This window comes from Equus asinus, chromosome 2 (assembly GCF_041296235.1).
Source record: "Equus asinus isolate D_3611 breed Donkey chromosome 2, EquAss-T2T_v2, whole genome shotgun sequence".
In the NCBI taxonomy this organism is placed as follows: Eukaryota; Metazoa; Chordata; class Mammalia; order Perissodactyla; family Equidae; genus Equus; species Equus asinus.
In genome coordinates, this window is record NC_091791.1 from 64,683,970 (window position 1) to 64,701,050 (window position 17,081).

The following is a 17,081-nucleotide window of genomic DNA, read 5'->3' on the forward strand; positions in this document are numbered from 1 at the left end:
CTAATAGTTTTTTTTTTTTTTTCGCTCTAGTCCCTCAGTGGCTTCTGTCGCTGGTTTAGAGAAAGGAAGGGATTGTGGGGGAAAGCAAATTATTGTAGTATTCATTCACAGCTTTGTTCTGGGCCTGACAAACATTACCAACTTTTCAACCATGGTGGCATTTACTCCAGAGGGACCAGGGAAAATGGCTTATGAAGCTCCCACTGCTTCAAAACCAGAAAGAGCTGCTGGTGTTGCTTGCCGTTTCCGGAGTGTGCTCTGCCTTTGAGCTCCTGCAGCTGATGGCTCTCCTTTTAGCAGTAGGTGTCACTGTGGTGAGTGGTAATTACAGCGGAAAATTTTAGAGGACACAGGATAATTAGGCCTGCCCGTGCAAGCGTAAACACTGACATTTACCATATTGAAAACTGAAGATGTTGGCATTTTCCTCCCTTCCAAGACCACAGCAATAGCAACCTCACCAACACAGACAAGTTTTCAAGAGAGCAAAAGGTCTTTGCATTTGGGTGCCTGGTGCTTGGCGGTTGGTCCTGAACGGGTTCTGCTGATCCCTTGGGAAAGGATCTGGTGAGGATACGTGGCTCGTGCTCTGTATTCATGCTCTTTACCCTTGGACCTGCAGAATGCCACATCCTGGGTTTGAATGGTAGAGGGGGTGGTAGAGTATGATAAATGATACCATGCAGAGAGCGCCACTCCTCTTCTACTTCAGGCTAGACACAGGTACTCTCTCAATACCCCCTTCACATGTACCTGGGTGATTCCATGGTAATAACACCAGGTATATTTTGTGTTTCTTTGGCAAGTGACAGTCAGGCAGTAGGAAGGTAGGTGACCTCAAACTCTAGTCCTATAAATCCAAACCACTCCTCTAAGAGCTGAAGCTGTGGAGATGTCCCTCAACTTCCATCCAAATAGAAATGGAACAAATGCCTGAAGAAAAGTTCAATAATACCTAGGCTACAGATGAATTCTCAGTAAGGGAACTCCTTCAGAAGGATACCAGCCTGTTTCAAGTGCAATGCTGTCGAACCAGATGCTTCTGGGTTTGAATCCCAGCTTGGTCACTTTCCTATTAAAGGGACTTAGATAACTCAGACTTGCAGTTTTCCCATCTACAAAATGAGAAAATAAAACTATGTAGCTCAGAGGTTATTGTAAGGATAAAATAAATACATACATTTAAAGCACTGAGCACATAGGAAGAGTCTGGTAAAATGATAGATAAAATGGTAGGAAGAGGGCCACCCGGTGGCGCAGGGGTTAAGTTTGTATGTTCCGCTTCGAGGGCCCCGGGGTTCCCCAGTTCGGATCCCGGGTGGGGACATGGCACCGCTGGGCAAGCCATGCTGTGGTACGTGTCCCACAGACAAAGTAGAGGAAGATGAGCATGGATGTTAGCTCAGGGCCGGTCTTCCTCAGCAACAAGAGGAGGATTGGCGGCAGATGTTAGCTCAAGGCTAATTTTCCTCAAAAAAAAAAAAAAAATGATAGGAAGATTTTGATAAAATAGTAATTTTGGTTTTTTTTTTAAGGAAGATTAGCCCTGAGTTAACTGCTACCAATCCTTCTCTTTTTGCTGAGGAATACTGGACCTGAGCTACCATCCGTGCCCATCTTCCTCTGCCTTGTATGTGGGACACCTACCACAGCACGGCTTGCCAAGCTGTGCCATGTCCGCACCCTAGATCAGAACCGGTGTACCCCCGGCCGCCGAAGCAGAATGTGCGCACTTAACCACTGCACTACGGGACTAGCCCCCTGAAATTCTTTATGATTGCAAAAGTTCATTTGCCTCAAATAGGGAACTGTGTTTGAAGTTGATTTCCCCAAAGAAGAAAGAAGGCTCAAGCCCAAGTTTTCTATGCTTGGGAGACATGGCAGTGATGAAGCAAGGAACCCTGGGTCCTCTCTGAATGCAATACCTGTGAGATATCTGTGCCAGAAAATGAAGTGGTGTGAATCGGTTTTCACATTTGCTCCCTCACGACTCTGCAGATGTAGGGAGGGCTTTATTTAGGCTGAGACTACAAGCTAGCCTTTTGGATAGGAACTTCTCAATATGGTCAGGGCTTAAAAACATACTCCTAAACCTGGAGGCCTTCAGAGTCTACCCAAATTTTACTTCTCTATATGAGAATGGAGGGCATGCATCCCTTGAAGTGGGTTGTGGGGGATGGGAGCATGGAGACTTGTGGTCTTAGAGAGAAAGGTTGTGTGGACCCATGGAAAGAGCTGAAAGCCTTGTTCTTGGTGACTATGTGCCAACCCTGGGAAAATTACTTCAACCATCTGAAATTGAATTTCCTCACTTACAAATGAAAGAAAATAATTCACCTCCACCCACAAGTGCTGTGAGATGAGTAAATGAGCCAGCTCAGGTAAAACACTTGCCTACCAGATACTAGATCCCTGCCCCTTCCTTTGTGTATTCCCTTTCTCATCTGTAAGACACCTGGTCTTCCTCACAAGGAGTTTGTGAGGATCTGATGTCAAATGGTATATAAATATAAGGTACTTCCTTGTTATTATTATTCATGGTACTCTGAGGAGCTTTCTGGATGTGACTACTCCCCTCTTCAGGTTGTTAGGCTCTGAGTTCCTTGTTCTGACTCAGGCAGCAATGAAACCTTTCTGCAGGGTCAGCTGCAACAGGTGCTAGCAAGCTGAACCGGAGATGGGTCTTCTTCTCTCAGCTATATTTTCCAAACTAAAAATAAGCCCAATAAATTTATTTCAACTATTTCTAGGCATAAGAGTCAACGTAAGAGTGTTATAGAGCATAACAATCAGAATTTCTAGAGTATTTCAGTGACTAGTAAAAGAGTAGGACCACATATTTTATATGGTAACTATCTTGGACAATTTGGTCCCACTAGGGATATGCATCCGCACAGCAGAACTGAGAGGATGGTCCACCAGTGATCTACACTAAGCAAAAGCTGGTTTGCACCAGGAAGGTCTAGACAAAATTATGAGCTGGCTTCAGGCCCGGGGTGGTCTTTTTGGATGGTTATCTGAGATGGTCCCGGAGACATGCTCCCTCTGGTCCTCCTTGCTCTGCTAAGACTTTTTTGTACTCTTTAGGATCTTAAGCAACCATTCTTCTCTCTCTCTTTTCCTTGGGTCTGAAGGAGCTAGATTCTTGCCCACCCTATAGGACTATGGATTATTGGACAAGCACATAGGCTTTGAAATCAAACAAACCTGGATTCAAATTCTAGTCCCACTACGTCTTGGCTAGACAACATTGGACAAACTATTTAGTAGATATTAGTTTTACTTTTTCTTTTTCTTTTTTCCTTTCTTGTGTGTTCCTGTTGGTATAATGGGTATAGTAATATCTATGTCATAAGGTTTTATGGTGAATTATATAACACCCAACAAGGTAATTGTGATAGTATTTATAGTGGTAGTAAAAGTAATAGTCGTAGAGTAGCAGTAATAGTAATACTAATAGAAGATCCTGTATTTTACCCTCTTACTCAAGTCACAGCTGAAAGTTATCATAGCTAGAATTTCAATCCATTTTCTGACTTTAAAGCCACTTTTGAAAACACTTTAGAACATGCTCAAAGCACCTGGCGCATGGTAATATACGATTCTTGGTTTCCTTATTATTTGAATTGGATAACAGTCCTAGGTCCTCTGATTGAATTTGGATTCATTTGAGACATTTGGATCATCTTTTGGACTCTTATTCCTCCTAGGGCCCTTCCATGGGGACAGATGACCTCTCAACACCACTGCCAACGTCAGGCTCTCTCTGCTTGGAGGATTAGGAAGTGGGTTTGGTGGAGAAGCTGGCTGTGATGTTCCTCAAGATGCATAGAGGTGGGTGGAAAATTCCAGGCCTGGGGTGAAAGATGCTATAGAGTGTTGGACATTTACGAAATCCTTCAATTTGTTTTATTTTCTGTGCAATTCAGAAAGTTACCAAAGCCTATTCCCACCCCCACCCCAACCAGGATCTCTCTCATTTTCTTCAACTTCCAGGTCTGTCCTCTCTTAATTTCCCTGCTAGTGGAGGTGGGTACCCCTTGGTATGTTCCAAAGTCACTTATTTCCACTTGATTGTAAGCCAGAGAAGAGTAGGAACTTCTACAAATTTTGTTTGTCACTGTATCTCTACCTCCTGGAATAGTAAATGGAACGTGGAAACCACTCAGTGAACATTTGTTGAATGAATGATTGACTTTGATTTAATTACAGTCCTTTGAAATTTCCAATGCTCAAAGAACCTCTTTTCTCAGAATGAGGAAAACCAAATTTTCCAAGAGAAAACAAACCCCAACCTCTAAAATTTCAGGTTAAATTCTTTGAAATCACCAAGCTTTATTCTTATCAGAAGCAATTCAAGTGCTTCTACCAGTAAGGCCTGCTAGAAGCCCAGACTTCTGGTGGCTGACTTACAACTCCTTATTTGGGGGGATCAAAAGAAAGGGTAAGAAAAGGAGGAGCTTAATACTCCATTTCCTTTGTGTTATTTTGAAACTCATTTTCCTACATTGTATGTCGTATGTATTCTGAATTTTGAGGACTAATGGAAAAAGCATTGTAGATCTCCCATCAAATGTAGATTCCTTCATCCAAAGTTTGTGTCATCTACAGATTTGATGGGTATGTCTTCATTGTCATCATTCAAGTTTTCATACAAGAAAAATAATATCAACAAAAAAATTTTGAAAAGTTGTATTTTTCTATCATCCAAGATATAATATTTATACATATAATTATGTTAAATATAAATATTAACTACTACCTACGTATATTTCCTGTGCTTCTTAACTGGGCAAAAATCCAATTCTGTGGGGTTATTATATTTTTTTAGTTGGTAACTTCCTTCTTCTCACCATTACCATCCATAAATAATCTCATAATAGTCAAGCATAAATAAATTTCTTTCTTTCTCTTCTAACAGAGTCAATTCTCTGAATGGATACCCTAGAGGGACACTTGAGTCTATTAACAAACGAAAATATCATCAGGAGCAGCACCCAAGAACAGGAGCTAGGATCTCAATGAGTGATGCATCTCAGGAATGTATGCATGGTAAAGGAGGGACTCAATCTCTTTTGAGTCTATCATTTATAAACAGAATGCAGAGTTGAATTCTGGGCTTTCCAGCAATTTATTCACCAACTTCTTACTTGACTTGACTGTGCTACTGCTCTTGCATTTCAGCCTGATTTAGACATATATTTTCAAGACTTAAGAAGACATCTCAAAAATCAAATTTAGAAATTCTGTATTTCTTGCACTGAACAAACTGTGTCCAAGTTTGAAGAGTAATGAAGAAGCATTTATCTGGAAACTCTGTAAAAAGGAATATAGATGTAGGTAGATCAGACTCTGGTCTTGTAGTGGGCAGATATTTTAGATTCCTCATGACATCATATGAGCCCTTATCCCAGAAGTGTCACTTGTGAGCCAATAAATGGACTCTAACTGATTTCTGTCTCTTATAGGTGAAAAAGACCTAACACGGTATCAAATGGTTCCCTTTTCCATTTAACTCAGATCGTCTTTCCTACTTCTTTTCTCTTTCTTTTCTCAACTCAAGGAATATTGCACTCTTTTATACACTTAGGAAATTTGCTATCTCATTTATCACCATTTCATATTTTATAATATTGATTTTTTAATGTACATCCTTGATTTTTATCAATAAATTGCAAGTTCATGGAAAGTAACATCAAATACTTTGAATAACACCTAGTATAATTTCCTTGCACACAGTAGGTACTCAGTTAGCATTTGAAAATGAGGATTAATGGCAGATTCATGGAAAATTCCACATGCCAGAGGATTAATGAGGTCTTCATTCATTAGTTTGTTCATCAAATATTTACTAGATATTTACTATATGTTTGATATTGTGATAATGAAATTATCCCGACGATTCATGTGTTCTTCTTCAGAATTGTCACAGATTCTTGGCATGATTGAGGGAGCAAGTAGGAGAAGCAGACTTTGGAAGAACCACTTCTTGATATCATTTCACATTCAGATACAACATACGGCTCTGCCTATTGGAGAAAATTCAGATGAGAATTCCCTGTGTTTAACATCTGTTATTAAAATGACAGCAATAAAACCTAAAACTCAAAAAGGGAAAATAGCTGGGTCCTTATAGATTGTCACAGCCAAGAACAATAAAAACTAAATCCATCACAGATCATAGCAATAGATAATTTAGCTAGTTCTGGAAATTAAATGAAAGGACATTTCCAGTACTCAGCCCCCATTGCGAGAGGATGAACGTGCCCTCAGCATTCAGATGGGCTCATTGAACAGTCTAGGGTCAAGATAGGGGGAAAAAGGGAAAGTTATTTAAATGAGATTTAAATTGCTTTGTTTCCTTATTCCTCCAAAGGTTGCCTTTGTTATTACATTGCAATATTTAGCCATCAACATTTCTGATACACATGGGTTTCTTGGCATTCCCACCTTTGTTCAAGGGGAGGAAAGGTGGCTTTCCTGAGAATGGGCGTGTAGTCTGAGCAGCTAAATCCCAGTCATCAGTTTATTGCTAGGGCCAGTTTTGGAGAAAGGATTTTTGGAACAGAGGCAAATGTAGAGAGGGGCAAAGAGGAGCCAGAAGATCTCTGTTTCAGGCCTATTTCTGCCACTATCAATCACAGATTGACAAATCTGGGCTTCACAGTTCTCACTGGCAAAGGGGAAAGATCTCACTCAATGACCCCTCAGATCTTGTCTAGTGCTAGGGCTAGTGATGCTATTATGAATGATCAGTATGAAGAGCAGAGTCCTAGTATTATGGCCTTGACCTTGAGGAGTTTGGCTACTAGACTGAGTGAATGCCTTGAATGTAGAAATTCTTCCTCCCCACCCTCCAGCAAACATATCTAGAAATAATGGATAAATGAATGACCAACAGGCGGTCTTCCATTCTTTGTGGATTAGATCCAGTTCGCTGTAGTGTTCCCAGTGAGGGACAATTTTTATTTCAAATACAATATTGCCTGTTCCTTTGGACTGATGTAAGGGGAATCTCTGGATCCATTTCCAATGTTTGCTTTCTCTGAAGAAAACTGCCTGTGTTTAATTTCAGGTTAGGGAATTTCCATTGGATGTTAAGCCACCTTTCCTGACCCCTGTCCGATATGGGCTATTTTCTTAGTATAACAACATGTGGGAAAGAGAGTTTATGCCACTTTCAGGAGAAGTGGATGGGGCTCAGGGGTATTACAACTACCCATATAGACACCAAAGGCAATATTTTAAGGAACAAAACACCTGCCCCCTCCCATTGGCATGAATAGTTAAATCTGGATGAATGAACTTAGATGTAATGTGTTACCTGTAAGGTGGGAAGTCCAGGTAGTAGTGGACTGTGCTAAGAATAAGGAAGGGAAAGGACAGATTAGAGGAGTGATTGGGAAGGCTCTTTGGAGCATATCAACTGATTGCTGAATTTTAAAACCATGTTCAAGGCAATTCTAAAGGCCTGAACATATTTCTTTGGATTTGAAAGTGAACGATATTTAGCGAACCATTTATAAAGGGACACTGATAGCCTCTTTGAAGCACTGTAGGGAAGGAGCGCAGATTGAGAAAAGCAAACAAGTTATGCTCTCACACACTCTGATGTTCATTTCCAGCTCCAGGGTTGGGACATGTTTCTGGCACCCACAGGCTTTCTGTTCTTTCAGGACTCTTATTTTCTCCACCAAAGTACTTTATTTCTTTTTACCTTTTTGTGTGTGTGTGAGGAAGATTGTCCCTGAGTTAACATCTGTGTCAATCTTCCTCTATTTTTTGTATGTGGGATGACACCACAGCATGGCTTGACAAGCGGTGTGTAGGTCTAAGCCTGGGAGCCGAACCTGTGAACCCTGGGATGCTGAAGCAGAGCACACTAACTCAACCACTATGCCACCAGCTGGCCTCACTCTTTTTCCTTTTTGACTCTCATGTCAAGTCCCTTCTCAGACATAAAGACTTGCCAGCTGTTGTCAGCAATCTCTTCACCATCTATTTATAGAACTTAGCATAACAGCAGACACTTGGTAAGTGCACCAGCCCCTGTGGTAGGCACAGTTCATGTATTACCTCAACTGGCCCTCTCAACATCACAAAGAGGAAGAAGGCCCACTTACTAAACTCATTTTAAAAACGATAAAGCTGAGGCTTTAAAGAAGTTAAGCCAACTTGCCTAGTGAGATGGGACTCAAACTCATGCATCCTAAATCCGGGCCCATGCCTTGAACCCACTACACTGTACTACATTATCTCTACAGTAATAGTTAGGACTTGGCCCTTCAGAAATAATTATGCATTGTTTGCTTTTGACATAGTTTTTATTTCTGTGTCACTGTAATGCTATTTAGATCTCTTCTGCCAACCTGGCCCTGAGCTCTAAAGACTCAGGCTCATGTCTCTTCCTTCTTTGCTCCATCCCTCCTCTGCCACCTCCAGCCTGCAACCCCAGGACAATGATACCAGCATGGCGGATCCCTCCAAGCCCACTCTCCCCTTGGGACCCTGACTAATTGCTCATCTCAGACTAGTTTCCTTCCGAATTGTCCTGTTGTCCGCCTCCTTCTCTCTGCCAAGCTGCACGAAGCCCTGGGGGCAATGTGAAGTCCCCATGTGTACATACAGCCACAGCACAGCTGGGCTGCACAGCCAGTTTATTATCTTAAGGAGAGGATCTAGTTTAGCCTGAGTTTACATCTCATCTGCGTTCCATCCATTAGGTGGGCTCTGGGGCTCAGTTTACATTGAGTGAACTCAGCTGGTATGTATACAATGCCAGCAACATGGAGGAGGCTAACACGTGTTGAATACATCTACTGCATCTTAGGTCTCTGAAGGTCACTCACTAAAGTAATATATGGTGCTAGTCTTGGTGGCTGAAGGTCAAGTCATCTTGCTTTTCATAATGCATAAACCTGAAACTCACTCAGACACCAATCATATGACCTAAACCTTGGAACAAATATTTTACTAAGTAAATCAGTGAGCATGCTGGCATTTCTATTAACCTTCAATGCACTGCTGACAAAAAATGAATAATGATAAATAATAACTCAAGCCTGTAAATCATGCTTAACATCAGAAGCAAGAAAAAAATGCTCGTGTGTGCTACCATCTGTTAGGCGGAGAGCAGCAGGGACTTCAGGAGCGAGGTGGGAGAAGGGAGAACAGGCTGCTGTTGGGTGGGGTGAGCACCTTTTGGATTCAATAAACTGACTGAGAAAGGGTAAGCCACTTCTAAGCAGTCTTCTGTTTGACGGGCATCAGTTTCTGACTTTGATCTGCTACCCTTGGGTGTTTCCTCTTTTCCCCACCTTTTGCCTCATTAAATCTGTTTCTGCTTTACTCACTGGGTTTTGGAGTCATTTATAAATGGGTCCTCTAACTCTAACTACCAAGCCCTCTTGGGGACATTCCTCTTCTTCCCTCAAATGTCTACTTGTAGCACTTGGTTCTCATTGTCCCATGGGCAGGGGTAGGAGTTAGATGGCTATCCTGAAGTTGCTACCCTTCTTCATAAACGTCTCTGCAGAGGGAGGTCCCAGACAGAAGGGCCTCCACCCTTCCAACATAGAAAAATTCACTATGATTCCAAGCAGTTTCACACAGCTGAAACTGACCTCCAGATCTCCGAGGTGAGTGAGACAGTGAGGGCTCCATTGAAACATTCCCCTTAAAGGGAAACCCTTAGGTCACTTGGGTGGGGAGTTTCTAGAAGTTAATGCTTGACATCCAAGAGCATCTCTTCCTGGAGTTGTAGGGGTACATTTGGTCTTCTCTCCTTTCTCTCCTCTTTCTTTCAGTGGGGCAAACATTTGCCAAGTTGGCATTCACTTCAGATGCATTCTAGCCAAGAAACAGACAAAGGACGTTCTATGGTCAGATTTATTGGAATAAAAATCCATCTATACCATTTTTTGCAGATTCTGTGAGCCCCCAAGTGCCATGGCAGCTCTGGCCCCAGATTCATGAGAAGTCTGACTCAAGGTCACACAGACCCTTCCTCCTTCCAGATGACCCCAGCCTACCCAGACAAGAGGTTTCTGGAAAAGAAGCCAGGACTGTCAACAGACTTTTCATCTCAGACCCCGTATCTGTTTCTCCACGAGAAATGGGGAGCAACCGTCCCTGCAAAGGTGCCAGATCATTGGGTTGAAAGGGATATTGCTGATTAGAATGTGGCCCCTGGAGCTCTATCCATGCTGGCTACTTTGTGAGTTAAATGTATTCTTCTCCTTGGGAATTATATAGTCAAAGGGACAATGCATTCCTTTTATTGTTTGAAACATGAGTCTTCTCTGAACGCCAGTAATTTAAAATCATTCTGTACCCCTTGAGATCAGAGTTATGCTAAGTGATGACAAACCAGATAGTGCAAATGGAAGAAAAGTAGTTCTAGCTGCCCACAGAAAATTTGGTTTTGGCCTTTCCTTTATTTGCTATTGGATCCATTTCCCCATTTAGATTTGGAGTCTCATCAAAGAATTGGCAGGGAAATCCAGCCAAAGAGCATTGAGTTTACAGTGGGAAACTTACTGTGACATCCCCAATAAACTGAGGACTGTGGACATCTCCCTCTGGGCCTCAGTTTCCCCTCCCATAAAACTGTCTAACATTGTGAATTCACATGGTAGGGTTTCTCCTCATCAGCTTTTCCCCTCCCTTTCTCCTTATTTCTCTATCTTTCCCATTTTTCTAATTAGAAGGGAAAACAGATGAAAGAAAAGGATAAAATGAAAAGCATGAAATTAGCATTTTCTCGGCTGCACATTTCAGTTATTAATATTGCAAGCTGAGGTAATGAAATTCACAAAATGCAAAAGGTTTAAGGCTTGCCTGGTGAGGTGGACCCCATCCCATGGTATATGGCTTGAATTTCAAGGTGAGGTTCATTATGCAGAATGCACAGTGTAGGCAAGCTAACAATGCCATAAACCCTTCACTTTTGCATTTCTTGACTTTAATGTTGCATTAGTGTAGGTTTGAGGTTTTAATATGCTGTAAAAATATGGAATACATATTTGTAAGTACAGGCACCATGAAAGGGAGGATTTTTCTGTTTTAAATCTCAGGCTTTAAAAGCCCAACTCTGTTTGCTCTCTGGTTGACTTTGTTAGAAAGCAGGTGGGAAGAAGTAAGGCAGGGTGAGTTACCTAGAAACAATCCTCTTTTATGCCCAAATCCATTATAAAAGGCAGAGTCTTGCTTTTTGTCCTCACTGCAATTTGCAGAGGATTTAGTAATGGAGACCGAAGGCCTCTGCGTCGGGAAGCATCAGGATAAAGGAAAGATTTTGCTTGGCTCGTCCCTGGCACCTGCCCAGGCCAGCCCTTCCTCTGGCTCTGCTGATGGTCAGTGCCAGCTCCCTCCCTTGTTATCTCTCCGATTAATCATGTTGCGCACTCCGAGCAGTGAGGTGGAAGCTCTGAGTAACAGAAAAGATGAGAGTAGCTGCACAGTTTATCTCTAGGAGAGGACGTGGCAAATGCCCTGTACATAATATAGACAGTCAGTGAGCATGGGATGGATGCTCATAGTGGGTAATGTTGAGCCCTCACTGCCAAGGACTTTCCTGGCCCCCAGCCTGTAGGTGCTGTCTATTGTCAGAGGCAGCAAAGAGACCACTCTTTTCTCCCTTAGGAGGCATTGTTGTCAGCCTCAGCACTCATGGTTATCTGATGGGAGACCCCTTGTCCAATGGCTGGGCTCCCAAAAGTCTTCCCATTGGGTGTGGACTGAGATGGGAAAGGGCTTGATATTGCAGGAGAGACGAATATTGTTGAAGAAGCAGGTTTTAGGAAGAAAAACAAAAACCAACTTCTAGAACTGAAAGAGAAGATGCTTTATGCCCTAGGACTTCATTTGTGAGCCCTTATGCAGGTGTCCTCAGCACCATTCTGATCCATGCTGTGCCCCTTTGGTGACAGTATCTCTGCATCTCAGAATCACACATGCTTAGAGCCAAGGGAGGCCCTCAAGGTAACACAACTCTTCTCAGTTCTTTCCTTAACTAAACTGGTGTAACCTTTAAGACATGCACCTCTGCTAAGGGGCCTGGCACTTTCTACTTTGCCTTGAAACTATTGGTATAATCTTCTATCTCCTCTACTTTCCTAGATAAGGGAAATGTCATGTTTCCCATGTCATATTGAATCAACTCAGCATTTATTGAGGACCTACCATGTGCCAGGCCCTATGATATCTATGATATCCATTTAATAATACATAAGGCAACGGTCCCTGTCCTCAAGGTGGTCACAGCATGGTGAGGTAGGATATTGCATGAATAAACAGTGCTCATTCATTGGGATGAGGACTAGATCCAGAGGCCCAGAGGATCTATTTCTGAAGAAAGTCTTCATAAGACCAAACTTGGGCCTTCTAGCATCTGGAACCAACCCAGGGCATCCATACTGCAGTCAGTAGCGTTATTTGGGTCCTCTGTGGTCTACATGCTGCATTTGGAAGAGTGCACAAAGTTTCCCCTTTCCTGAAATACTTTTCCATGAGTTTATCTTAAAATGCAACATTTCTGGGGTCTGGTCACATGGCTGAGTGTTTAAAGTTTCCTCACTCTGCTTTGGCAGGCTGGGTTCGCAGGTTTGGAATGCTGGGTGTGGACCTCCACTACTCATCAGCTATGCTGTGGAGCCATCCCACATACAAAAAATAGAGGAAGATTGGTTCAGATGTTAGCTCAAGGCAAATCTTCCTCACCAAAAACAAAACAAAATGCAACATTTCCACCATTAGTGTTATTCATGTGGGTTCAGGTATGGTGTCCTAAAGGTATATATTAAACTTTAAATATTTTACTTGGTAAAGAGAAGATGCTCTGATGTATTTGTCATGAAAAACTAGGACCTCATCTGGACAACTGCCACCACCACGAACCTACCAGATTACAAACAGGCATGTATCTCAGGGCATCTGGTGCAACTAGAAGATACTAAGTCCATGATAAGATGGAGGAAGCCCTCTTGGAGGGGCAGAAAGGTGGTTCTAGAAGCAAAGATTGCTATCTGTCCTGGCCTAGAACATCCTAGGTTCTCTCAGAGATCTTCTTCCCCAAATCAGTACTGGAGACCTTCACTAAACCACCCTGGGGAATGTGTTTGTGTGTACGTGTGCTAATAGGAAGGGAATTACACACTCAATGCTGGGAAACAGAGGCAATAGCTGATACATTAACATCCTGATCTGACATGGCCGTCTGAGAAATTATCAGTGACCCAGAAGGGGCCACACTAAAGGTGATTTATCCTCTTACTTGGCTTAGACTGAGCTCTCCCCATGGAAGGCCATACCAATTAAGTAAAGAATAAAACAAATGTGTGTGTTGTGGTGACTGGTGTTGACTGTTCCCTCAGAGAAACCTACAAATTAATTTTCTCATTGTATGCTTATTCTGTAACCAGTTCCAAAATGGAAACCTCAGCAGTTTATCTCCTCAATCTCTTAGTCCCTTCTTCATCCACTTTTTTCAAAACAAAATAACAAAATTAAATCATTTAGCCACAATTTTAATAAGCACTAAAAAGTGTAATGAACCAGATAATGAAGAAGAACTCATATTATTTTCTTTATCTACTTTGTACTTAACTTATTTTGCATGTTTCCTTTGCATGGCTCTTCCCTGAGAGTGTTTTAAACAACATTAGGATTGTAGGTAAATGTTTCATTTAGTTCCACTGAAACCTGGTAAAGATCCTGATTTAAATGCTGTATATAATCCTGTCCAGACCACTCAGGAGAGGATCTCAAACTCATTCCCAGGACAAGGCAACCCCTTTTGGGACTTGATGTCACTCAGTCTCCAGTGAATTCCCTCCCAAGCCTCAAGCCAAATGGGTCCCACCTGGGTCTAAGGATGATGCCATGCTGGTTTCCACTTCGAGTGTAGAGTACATAATAGGAAGTATGGCCCATGCTAGACTGGACTTCTCCTTGTCTGTGGTTATGATACTTGGGTATTGGGGGCCCAGACTAGAGTGTGGCTGAAGCAACAGGATCCAAAGTCTCAAGTCCAGGCACTCATGGCTCCCAGGAGTTCTTTCATGTGGCTGGGCACCATTCATCCATTCTCTGTAAGATACTCATAATTATTCCATGGCCTGTAAAGCATGTAGATTGGGTAGGAGGAGTTAGCCAGGTATTCCTTCATGAACTCCTTCAGTGGCTCCCCATAGCAATGGTCCAGTGCTAGGATGAGCAGAGTGAACAGATAACTGGAAGAGTACTGCTCTAGTAGACACTGTGTCCACATTCTTTACAGCTTATGGTGTGAGGTAGGCTAAACAGCCTGGGGAGTTTAGGCAGGGTGTATACTAGAGAGCAAGCGCAAAAGCCATTTTGCCTTTTCCCCCAAATACGTAGTATTTCTGCTTCAATAAAAGGAAAATACAAGTATGTATTTTAAACTCAGATCCCAGATTAAAAAAAAATATGAAGGAAGGGAACAGGGAAAAAAGCAATAAGGGAGGGAGGAGGGGAGGGAGAGAGGAAGGAAGGAAGATTAGAGAGGAGGGAGGGAAGATAATTCACTTATTTAATTATTTATCAGGGCAAGGAAAAACACATTAAATGGCTGCAAATATGACCCTACTTGAATTATCCTTGAGGTTGGGATCAAGGGTGAGGTTCCCAGCTACTGCAGGATCATTGATGTCTTTGGAATAAGTGCAAAAGGAAAGGGGATGAAAGGTGGCAGAGATTTGCCTCCCAGATAAGCAATTTGGGGTATGTCTGAGAGGAGAAACCTAGAATCTGTACAATAGGAGGCACCCTAAGCTTCTGGAACCTAAAAACAAGTGCAGACTGAATTGTAGAGACACATTACTCAGCTCTCTCCAGGGTCCTCTGTGGAAGCCCTGGGTAGAGCAGAATGAGCTGTACAACCTGGCTGGAATTCTGGCTTGGACAATTCCTGGCTAGGAATCCCGGCTCTGCCTTTATTGCCATGCTAATTAATTTCTCAGGGCCTCAGTTTCCTCATCTGCACAACAGGCATGAAAAAATTACACCTATCACATGTGGTTGTTATGAGTATTACATGAGATTAAAACCGTAACCCAAGACCATCAATGCCGGTAGGTGTCTGGGTGCTTCCTATTGCTCTGAGGCTGTCCCTCTCCCCCAGTCCTCTTGCTTTTTGAAAGCTCCCTCCTTCCCCTGAAAACTTCTGATGTCCTCAGCTCTGTGCTAACGAGGGGTTTCGAGCAGAGATTGATTAAAATGTAGTGGCATACCCTCATTTTGCGTCACTGTGTGTGTGACTAATAGCCATGGAATTCGTGCCACAGATAAATAATTGGCCCTTCAGCCATCTTCCATGTCTTCAGAGACGCGCAACCACGATCTATCACAGCCGCAGACATCTCAATGAGCATCATCTCTAGATCATAATAGATCATGTTACATTTGTATATGCTCAGGAACATAATTTACTATTAAACGGGGCCAAGATCAGCACCAAAGAAATTATCCTTCTGCGGAGGCGGACTCTTCAATTGCATTATATGCACGCTGTGGTTTTTAAAATATTAATTATATTGTAAACTAAAGGTTTACTTTATGTCCCATAAATCTGAGTGTCTCTTCTTTCTGTGTGCCCAATAAATATACTTCTCATCAACTTTTAATTATGCTGTTTGCATTATTCTGTCCTGAGGATGAGAGTGCATGCTAAATCATGGCCTTCTAATGTGGACTACAGCATAAGTTTACTTAATTAAACCATACATTTTATTAGTTCTTGCACCTCCATCTTGTAAAACCATGCGTTATTATGCTGAAGTTGGGGAGGGCATAAAATAACATAGCAAAGCTGTTTTATTATTATTGTTATTATTTATTCCGGAGATTCAGATAATTTAGGTAAAGTTGAATTGTTTTATCTCTGTGTGGTTCTGCTGCCCTCTGGACTCTGGGCACACCATCTCTCCAAAAGCAGGGAAGGGATGGACATGTTATCAATGGGCCAGGCCAGTTTTGAGACCAGTTCCAGAGCTGATGATGGAAACTCAAGCATGTGGCAGGTTCCAAGCTCTCTTCCAAGCAAAGAGCAGCAACCCAGGCAGACCCATAAAACCCAGTTCTTTTCCTCCTTTACTTGTGCCTTTGGACAAACGGCCTTTGGTCTTTAGGACCATTTCTCTGCTCTTTATGTCAGGTGCAAAATAGCAGGGGCTTCGGGATATAATTCTTCTTCCAGGTTTTAAAGCAGTTGGGCATAGGTTCTAGAATGCTAGTCTGAGCCATCCCTGAAGACAGGCAGCTTGAGAAGGGGACGAATCAAGGGAGAGACTCGAAGCCTGATTGGGTGACATTGCAGGTCTGCCCCTGCATTGCAGGTCACATGGCCCCGACAAGGAGAAGCTTAGGAGCCAAAGGAAATTGAGTTGGAACCTTGTTTTGCCACTTACTAGCCATGTAACCAAGAAGAGATCTACAGTGGTGCCAGCCTTGGTTTCCTCATCTAAAAATCAGGTACATAAAACTACACCTTCAAACTAATGTGATGATTGAGATATAATGTAAGTCAAATGCTTGATACAGTGTTGATATACAATAAATGTGTAATAATTGGCGTACCTGTTGCTGCTACTCTTACTGTTTACATTCTCAGGATCTAGCAGGTCCCACAAGGGGATATACAGCACTGACCTGCAGGCCTGGGGGCCCAAATGTGTGGGGTCAGTCAATGGCTGTACCACAGGACAGCTTGACCCAAGCCACTCTTGAGTGAACCAGACTGTCACTAATAGCTAAAACTATTGTTTCTGGCAAGTTCCCTATGTTCTCTCTTGTCCTTGTTGACCACTGATTGCACTGTCCTGTAGGTCCCAACTGCTCCCTTAACCCACACCTTGGCATCATCTGTAGTCATTCCCTGGCTTTCCCATCTGGACAAGCATCCCTGGATGTACAATACCCCATGCCTCACAGCTCTTCTCCACACAGGCAGAGGGCAGCCTTGCACACAGTTGCTGGTGACTGCATCCCATTCAACAGCAAGAGGGTCCTTAAGACACACGGGACACTTTCAGTGCCTGCTCCTTTATAAAGGACTCCAAAGG

General features: G+C 42.6%; 1 protein-coding gene across 1 annotated transcript in view; it reads left to right on the top strand.

Annotated features, from left to right (window-relative positions):
* Positions 1–16,322, top strand: part of LRMDA (leucine rich melanocyte differentiation associated) — a 1,135,247-nt gene extending 1,118,925 nt beyond the window's left edge. The window contains exons 8-10 of the transcript XR_011495866.1: positions 3,711–3,834; positions 4,922–5,052; positions 9,927–16,322. The gene's annotated coding sequence lies outside the window, so the exon portion shown is untranslated. The remainder of the gene's footprint in view (positions 1–3,710; positions 3,835–4,921; positions 5,053–9,926) is intronic.
* Positions 16,323–17,081: the final 759 nt, after the last annotated feature.